Source organism: Salvelinus sp. IW2-2015, unplaced genomic scaffold, assembly GCF_002910315.2.
Source record: "Salvelinus sp. IW2-2015 unplaced genomic scaffold, ASM291031v2 Un_scaffold5816, whole genome shotgun sequence".
NCBI classification, from domain to species: domain Eukaryota; kingdom Metazoa; phylum Chordata; class Actinopteri; order Salmoniformes; family Salmonidae; genus Salvelinus; species Salvelinus sp. IW2-2015.
In genome coordinates this window covers 1-9,859 of record NW_019947081.1, presented here as the reverse complement: position 1 = coordinate 9,859, position 9,859 = coordinate 1, and the positions used below count along the sequence as shown (strand labels likewise).

Sequence of the window (9,859 nt, the reverse complement as noted above, 5' to 3'; positions counted from 1 at the left end):
GATAGGCCCCAAAAAACTACACTGATAGGCCCCCAAAATAGGCGCTATAGTAATCAACTGAAATTCCAAACTTTGAACAAGCGGATCTCCTGCGCTGCATCATTTGTGGGGGACAACATGTTTACTGTTGCCTTGTTGTATTTATATTTATTGGTTGTATGTATCACCCTCAAACCTCTCTCATTTAAAGCAATATGTTATAATGCAATATAAAGTTTCTGAGCATTGATATCTTACGACTGTTCAATTGTGTTATTATAGTACATTTTTCCATGTTCTTTACTTTCTCTATCTAAAAGCACATGCATCTAATGCCACAATACATTTTATAATGTAATACTTTGCTTTTATTATGGAAACTGAATCATTGTAGCTCTTATAATAAAATATGTTTTGTCTACCTTTTTTTTTTAAATGTTTTTTTAATGTGCCGTTAATGGTTTGAAATTGTAATAATTTTTAGAATGATCTTTCCCGAGTGGTTTTTGTGCTTGATTTTCTGTCAGAAATGTGATGATCCGTAATGACCGTATTACCCCGTGTGTTTAGTGAGCCTGTCAGTGGCCATTTCATTCAATTCATGTATCTATTTATACAGGATAATAGATTTAAACATGTCAAGTGTACCGTTTAGGAACAATACATTACAATTCAGAAAAATGAATGAGACACGGTTTAATCTTTTTTTTCAAACACACAAGAAGAAATTGTAATTGCCTACTTTAAAATGGAGATGGCCTCAATGGTGCTGCCCATGCTGTCAGAGACACCATATGGGCACATCTAGTATCTCATCTTTCTATCTAATTCCACGAGGAGAAGTTAAGCAAATGGAAGGAAAACAAAAACAGTAGATAGAAGAGAGTATTATTAGAGGAGGTGGATAGTATTATTAGAGGAGGAGAGACGGTGGATAGTTCTATTTAGAGAGGTGGATAGTATATCTAGAGGAGGTGGATAGTATTATTAGAGGAGGTGATAGTATTAATAGAGGAGGTGGAATAGTATTATTAGAGGAGGTGAATAGATTATTAGAGAGGTGATAGTATTATTAGTAGAGGTGGATAGTAATTATTAGAGGAGGTGATAGTATTATTAGAGAGTGGATAGTATTATTAGAGGAGGTGATAGTATTATTAGAGGAGGTGGATAGTATTTATAGAGGAGGTGGAAGTATATTAGAGGAGGTGGAGAGTATATTAGAGGAGTGGATATATTATAGAGGAGTTGGATTAATTATTATAGGAGGTGGATAGTATTTAGAGGAGGTGAGATATGTAGAAGTATAAGAGGTATCTAATCAGATGAGGTGAGAGTAATATTAGAGACGGTGGAGAGTATAATTGAGGAGTGGAGAGTATTATTAGAGGAGGATGTAATAGCAGAGGTATGATCTAGAGAGGTGAATAAGGTAATTCTTACGAGGGTAATGTTTCATTGGGAATGTAACTGTATCTATTGAGGAGGGATAGTAATAGGTGATTATACATATCTAGAGGAGGTGAATATATTATTAAGAGGAGGTGACCTAGTAATTATTAAGACCCGGAGCAGTGAATGAACCTATAGAGGCAGGTGAAATAGAATATAGAAGAGGTGAATAGTAAACTATAGAGGAAAGGCGGAAGTATCTATTCCAAAGCAACCGCGGAGAGTATAAAGAGGAGCGCGGAACAGAGTACCTTACTCAGAGGAAGGCGGCAGAGTATTATCAGAGGAAGGCGGAGAGTATTTATCAGAGCAGGCGAAGAAGTTTTCAAGCAGGAGCGGATCGTAATTATAGAGAGGCGGGATATATATTAGAGGAGCGGATAGTAATATAGAGAGGCGGAGCAGTATTGTACTAATATAAAGAACAGCGGAGAGTATATTCGAGGAGGCGGAATAGGTAATAAATTGAGAGGAGCGGAAATAGTCTATTAATAGAGAAGAAGGCGGAGAGTATATATTAGAGGAGTCGGATGACGATTATCAAGAGGATGAGCGGCGAGTATATTCCAGAGCGAGGCGATAGCTATTATAGAGGGCTGAGAGAGTATAATTATCAGCGCTGATAGTATACTAGAGAGGTGGATAATATTGGAAACTTGTCGAGAGCGCTAGGCGGCACAGTAATTCGCATTAGAGGAGGAGCGCGGAGGAGTATTGATTAAAGCGCCGATAGACACCTGTCATTGGAACGGAGGAAAGGATAGTACTTAGATGGAGCCGATAGTATTATCATAGAGGGAGAAACGGCATACCGAATCTGAATACTAGAAAGGAGCGGATAGTATTAATTAGAGAGGTGACAAAGTAGATATTAGCCAAACAGGAGGTGGATCTATGTAATATAAGAGGAGCGAAGCTATGATTAAGGACAGCGCAGACGAGCAATCCAAATTCAGCCAGGAAAAACGCAATATCTAAATTATTAGAGGAGCGGAATAGTATGACTAGGTAGGCCCGACAACGTAACAATCAATTAGAGGCAGGGGCAAGTACTTATCTCAAAGAAGCCGACGCTGGATCGGAATATACACCCAAGAAAGAGGTGGAGACGTCATAGTTACGAGGAAGCGAGCAGAGTATCATGCAGAGAGATGACAGTGATCACTCAGAGGAGGTGAATCACCCATTACCACAGCCAAGGAGGTGGATAGTATATAAGAGTGATAGATTCCAACTAATAAAAAACGAAGAGAAGCGACTTGTAGAGCAAATCCAGCAGGCGCGTGGAATAGTGTACTAGAAAGAGGTGGTAAGCATAATTATTCAGAGGAGGAACGGACTAACATATAACAAATCACGAGGAAGGTGAAGTCAAATCTCAAATTCAGAAGGACACACCCTAGAAAAGATCGCATTATAGAACGGAGGGTCGCAGAGTATTATTAGAGGAGACACATTGAACCGTAGATTATTAGAGGAGGTAAACAATACGTAATTAACCATTTAAAGACGGAGCTGTGATACGATGTATTAGCGAAGGTGAATAAGGAGCTAGGAGAAACTAAGCAACAAAAACCAAATAGCACATAAAAAACTCCACATAGTCAAGAAAGAAATGGGGATACGTAAGTATTCATAATTACAGCACCGGGAGGTGGAAGCGATTAGAGGAATAAGGAGAGGTAGTATAAGAGGAGGCGCCAAAGAGAGTTCATCACACATCCTAGAGGAGAGTAGGATAGTAATAACGAGAAGAGAGAATAGCATAGAGGGAGGTCGAGAAGAGTATAAATTATCCGACGAACAAGAGTAAACTCTACAGGAGGAGCGTGGATAAGAGTGAAGATAATAGCATAAGAACACAAATACTATCATAGACGAGGAGGAGTGGAGAGAATGATTCAGAGGAAATCGCCAAGTAACACCTAAATCCTCGTTAAGAGAGGTGGAGAGTATGGAGCAGGAAGTATTCTTACGAGGAGACAGAGGCAATATTAAGAGGAGGTCGTAGAGATAGATGGAGGCGTAAAAAAGAGCCACTCTAGACACTGAAGGATAGTATAACTCGACAACACTTAGAAAGAGAATACGGCTGGATTAGTATCTAGCTCTAGAGGAGGATGAGAGACATTTGCACTTCAGAAGATGCTGGAGTATGTAAATAAAAGAGGAACAGCGGATAAAGTATACGTATTAGAGGAGGCTCAGGCAGTACTACCACTGTGAGCGCGACGTATAACCTAGGAATTGGGATTGATCTAGAAGACAGTGCAATCAATATTGCAACGTCCTTAAGAAGGATATATTGGCAGAGCGACAGAGAGCGATAGAGAGTCAGGCCGAAGAGTATGATTAGAGAGAGCGCGAGAGATTATTCAAGAAGGAATCAACTGGGTACATTCGATCAAACGTAGATGAAGAGGAGACGTACTGCTGGGATGAACCTGGAGAGCAGAATACTTGAACAGAATGAACGAGCAAACCTGTCGAAGAGCATCAAGAGAGAGATAAACGTTGCCAAAGAGGAAGAAGATGATAATAGAAGACGAAAAGGTAGTATCACGGTACAGTGGTAGATTTGGGGTGAGTATATGATTAGCCAAAAGGAGATCCGGAAATAAATTGTGAAAGAGCAGAAGGAGATTGGAGAAGTACGTGAGTCATACACAGGAGGGATGGGGTGACGAAGCCACTTCGGCTAGGAAGGAGAATGGCAAATAGTAGTTTCAAGGTAGATGGTGACAAAGTATTCAAAAGGTAGAGGAGATGGGGAAGAATTGCTGGGTTAAGCGGCCATGCAGCGGGGAGTAATTCTTAGATGGAGATGTGGACAGTGATTCATGAGGAGACGGGGGAATGAATAGTTAGCAGGTGCGCACCGGGGGAGAGTATAGACTGTAGAGTGTCGCGGACTGGGCAGTATTGTCTAAGATGAGCTGGAGGGAGAACCCGGTAGAAACGGGCGAGTAAGAGTGATGTCATAGAGGGAATGGGGAGTAATACGTTTGAGGACGCGAGTGGGAGTAGTGCGCTGTTTAGAAAAGGAGAATAGGGGGACTCATTTGGTCTCGTAAGAGCTGGCAACTAGTATCTTGGTTGCGAGGAGCACCGGGGAGATTGGGAGATGGAGAAAAATGAGTATTGTGGGTAGCAGACGGGACTCAGAAGGCGTATCGGAGGTTAGAGAGCAAAAAAAGAGTCAATTTAAGCCGTTACGGGGCGGAAAGTAGTGTTTAGAGGCGATGAAGAAGTGAAGTATTGTTAGCAGCGAGGCGGGGTATTATACCATGTAGTAGGAGAAGGAGAGAGCGGATCGGTGTATAGATGAGACGGCATTAGTTATGTGAGTCTGGGTACAAGGACTGGAAAGGGACAGGGGGAGGACCTAAAAAAACACCATTCGATCGTCTGCTCGAAGGACCCGAAGTCAAGTCAAGTAAACAATAACCCGGTAAATTCAGACAGCCAGAAGACAAGACCTAGGGAATCATTGTCTCCAAAGGAGAAAGGTTCACTCAATCATGGAGTAGGGATAGGTTAGATGGAATATAGAAATAATGCATTGGGAACTTGGAAGGAAGTGCCTGCAACAGAGCCAAAAGCAAATAACCAGTAAAAGAGAGAATGGGAGAGCATATGCCCCGGTAAAGGAAGTGAAGACTGACATTAGAGAAAGAAAAAAACAAACTCGAAAAAACTAGACCCAGCACCGAAAGCGCCCGCAGACCAAGGCACACCCTTCATCAACAACATCAAGAAAAAACGCCAACATAAAAGGAGTACTCCGCCACGAGAAGTACATATTCATAAGAAAAAGACAACCAAAATAATACGCGAATAAACTGTGACCGTATATCAGACAAAACAGACAGAGCAGACAACAAAAACCCCACCAAAATCAATCACCAAGTTAGAAGGAAGACTGGGCGAACAAACAAAAAGCAAATTGTAGCCTAGAATTGGGGAGGAAGGATAAACGATTAACCTAAGACAGTGCATCCACCCCATGGGGACATCCGCCCTCCAATAAACACCGCCATAAGAGGCGAAAATGACAGGATGATGTCCCACCCCAAAACAACGGCAACCCGAACACTAGGAGCAAAGTCATTACACCAACAGCACGTTACGAAATAGAGGGCGGAGCCAAGATATTGTAATATGGATAAAGAAACAAAGGGACGATGTGAGGAAGCCTGTACCCAGAACACGGACAAGAACAGCTCCCACCCAATCAAGCGAAGAAAAAAACGCTGGGTTGGTGGAAAGGATATTGTTTTTAATAACGGCAAACAACGACAAACGCTGAATGAACCCCTCTTAAACCATAACACTGCAATAGACCACAAACACCACAAACCAAACAAACCCAAAAACAGAAACCACAACCCACACAACAACCTAAAACCCAAACCACAGAGAAAACGAGTAAATCCGTATAAGACAAAGCACCGCGCGGGAGATAAATTGATATCAACAATAGGAAGAACGCAAAGCAAGGAATGAACTTCGTTAGACGACCAGAAAGGAGAATCACTAACGATAATACATACAGACTCACAAACCACAAAAACCACCACCTACAAACCTAGGCACGATAGAAGCATACGACAGCAGAAGCGCATCTACAAACCTAAGATTATAACAACAAACGCCAACAAACTGACAGAAATCAACACAGGACCGCAACGGAAAGAAGATACTACATCACACAGCCACTCCACCACAGAAATCAACGAACGCGCACACAAACCGCAAGATGATAACATCAAAACCACACCTAAAAGAGAGGACACGTCGCCGAAAGAGATCACAAACGCGCAGGACCAACGAGGACGGCAACACTAAAACGAAATAATCTCCGATCTAACTCAAAAGAAGCAGCAAAGGCCGACCGACCATAAGATACACATGAAAACAAAACCAATAACACCAGAAATCAGGAACGGCCAAATACAACTGATATTACAAAGACCAAGGCCAGGCGAGATAAACTTTATCTACAAAGAACAACAGCAGAACCCACAAACACCAGGCCGGCCCAGAGCAACACAAACACTAAAATCTCGAGACCTACAACAACAAATCCAGAAAGGAAAAAGATGACCCGAAAATATGTAATATTCATAGAAATCGTAGGCGAGATAGTACTATCCAACAGAAGACAGAGAAGGGAGAGAGTACATTATTAGAAACCCGAAGACCAGAGACAGAAGCGGAGAGAGTATCACTGCAAAACCACACAAAAACAAACACACAAAACCAACAAAAAACCAAAACCAAAACCCACATCAACTCACACAACCCCAAACCCCAAACAACACCCACAACCAACCAAACCACACAAACCACAAAAAACAAACCACAAACAAACAAACCCACAAAACACCACACCCACACAACACCAACAACATAAACAACACCACAACAATAGATCAGCCCCAAAAAGCACAACAAGCCCACAAACAACCAACAACCCACAACACCTAAATCAGACAACCACAAAAAAAACAAAAAAAAAACACCAAAACCCCACTCACAAAAAACCCACAACACAAAAAAACCACTCATCACCAAACTTCACTTAGAACACAAACAACAAATCAAACAAACAATCACACCAAACAACCAACACACCAAGAACCACACGACCCCTAAAAAAAACAGAAAACACAGACAAACAGCACAAAATCTTATGACACACAGGATATACTAGCACAAACCTCTTCACCTAAAGTAAAATAAAAAAGGCAGTGCATTGAAAGAGGGGAACAACTGGGGGGCGCCCAGGAATGTGTTTCCAACTGTCATATACTGCTTTAATATATTTATCAGCCTTGCCGTAAATAAAATAACCATAATCGATAAAAAGGCTGCAGTTCACCCCGTGTCCCCAAAAACAACTGACTTAAAAATCCACAGAAGGCTCCATGGACACCCTCCCACCCCTCCCATAACAGTGGAGTAAACAGACCACTCCACCCCTTGGAGAAAATAGCTCTGTCAAACGATGAATAACTCCAATCCTGCCTCTACTGTATCGCTCGCGCCCTCCCACATATTCGTACAAACCGGATTATAATCAAAGATAATCCTATCGCTGTCTGACGAATCCAACAGCCGAAAAAGCTACATACTGACCACAAAATAACAAACACATTATACTCCCGTCACAAACAGACACCCCACTAAAACCCCTACCCCCCAAAAAACATCAAAAAATCAACCAAAAAACAACAAGACACCACAACAACACCCACCCCATCCCCGCCGCCATCCCCCGCCCTATCGCCTCAGCCGCCACCCCCTCCGCCCCTGCCCTACCGTCTAAAACCTACCCCCAGCCCCTCACCTGGCCATCCTCCGGCTAATCCGACCCATCGACCTAGTCCTAGTCTGCACTATCGCACAGCCGGTCCGGTCCTGCCGCCTGCCCCCCGGCCCCCATTCCTCCTGCCAGCCCCACGGCCGCGCCATCCCATCCTCCAACACACGAAGGAAGAGAAGAAAAACCAACAACTCACACCACGCCAAAGACAGGGAGACAAAGGCAACAGACAGAACAGACAGACTAGTGCCAGACTAGTGCAGACTAGCCAGGAAGTCCAGACAGGGCAGACAGCCGGCACAGCAGGCCAGGACGGCCAGAACACGACTCGTGCCAGACAGGGTATGGGACAACAGGCGCCAGAAAACCAGACAAGGCCGGACCAGACTAGCCAGGATAGCCAGAACAGATACCAACAGACCACACATGCCAGACAGCAGCCACAAACGGAAACGCCAACAGACAAGACACCAGACCATCAAACAACATCAAAAGCAATAACACCAACCAACAAGAAACAGAAACAATCCCAAATAAAACCAATAAAACCAACACAACAAATCAAAATCACAAAACGCAAGAAAGGTTTAGTACCCCCACACCATAGGGGACAGGGAGGTCTAGAGAACAATACCATCCAAAATCTAGCACACCCAGAAAGCAAAGCTAAGTTTTCATTCTGTGAATTAAGAGAGGCGGAGAGATGCATATATTAATGCGCAAAGGAGGCGACAGATATTAATTCAGAGCGGTCCGCGATACGTAGACTAACTAAACGGAGAAGTGATAGTATAATAAATGAAAAGGTAACGATGGATAATATTAAGAAGGTGGATAGTATTAGATTCAGACAGGAGGACGAGAGTAAATTAACGAAGGAGCCGAATATGCTATTAGAGGAGGCGAAAATATGTATTATTAAGGAACAGGCGGATAGCTTAACGAATATTAGAAAGAAGGCACGACCGGGGGAAAACAGGAAAAGTCCGTATGAATGGATAACAGTAGATGCGATAGTATAATAGAGCAGGCGGCATATGTTTAGTAGAGGAGGCGTGATAGTATGTCAAATTGCAAGGAGGCGGATAGTATAATAAGAAGGAGGTGGATAGTATTATTAAGAGAGGCGGAATAGTAATTCAGAGGAGTGGAATAGTATTCATTACGAATGGAGGGATAGTACTATATGAGAGAAAGATGGTGGATAGGCATCAACCGCCACATATCCCTCCAGACGGAGGCGACAAGCAAAACCAAAAGCAATACAGGATGAATTAATGAGATGGAAAGTGGATAGTGACTACTATTGAGAATAATCCCCGAGAGACCAAATAAGCATCGGAGAACCCACCTAATCATGCAAGAAAACGGCACAAGCGATGCCAAGGAAGTGTCAATTAAAACAATACAGAGGAGTGGAGAAAATCAAGTATTATCAAGGAACAAACAGAAAGAGTAATATGATTAAACTAAAACAAACATCGAAAAGAGCAAGATGTGATGAATATAGAGTATAATCCATAAAGAAAAAGCCGAAGAGAGATAGTAATCCGAACAAATTACACAAAAGAAGGAAGGCTAGTAGACGAAAAAGCATAAACTTAGACGGCAGAGTGGAATATAGTTAAAAATTAAGAGAGAAGCGTAGATATAAAACACTACAATCAAGGACAGGTAAAATAAAAGTTATCCCAACAATACACACCTCCTTCCAAGATGGAGTACTCCAATGTAACTAAAAAGAACAATATGACATCTAAAGAAGCAGGGGAACAAATGTAGAATTAGCTATTAAGAAACCTCAAATAAAGGAGAGATAGCCATATCAATAAAAGAAAATGACTACACAGTATCCATTAAGAGAGACGAGTGAGATACTCAGAATAATATTCCCAGAGGAGGAATAGTTTTATTCAGAAAACGGACACGCACAATACTGGAAGAACTATTATTAGCGGAGGTGACCCGTGCCGGATTTGGATAAAGAGAGTATAAGTAGTAATTCGACAAGAATAACACGGAGGTGGAGAGATATCAGAGGTGAAGAGTTGGAAAATAATATGTGTACAAATAAGGTGAACAAGGGAGAATATTTAATTT

General features: G+C 42.2%; 1 long non-coding RNA gene across 2 annotated transcripts; it reads left to right on the top strand.

The window, feature by feature from the left end:
• The first annotated feature begins 855 nt into the window (after positions 1-855).
• LOC139026788 (uncharacterized) lies at positions 856-8,879 on the top strand. Of its 2 annotated transcripts, XR_011478729.1 has the most exons (4): positions 856-909; positions 940-975; positions 1,146-1,167; positions 8,864-8,878. It is a non-coding gene; the product is annotated as an uncharacterized lncRNA (long non-coding RNA). The 2 variants fall into 2 exon arrangements; XR_011478730.1 differs by lacking the exon at positions 1,146-1,167 and having other exon boundaries at positions 8,864-8,879.
• The last annotated feature ends 980 nt before the right edge of the window (positions 8,880-9,859 follow it).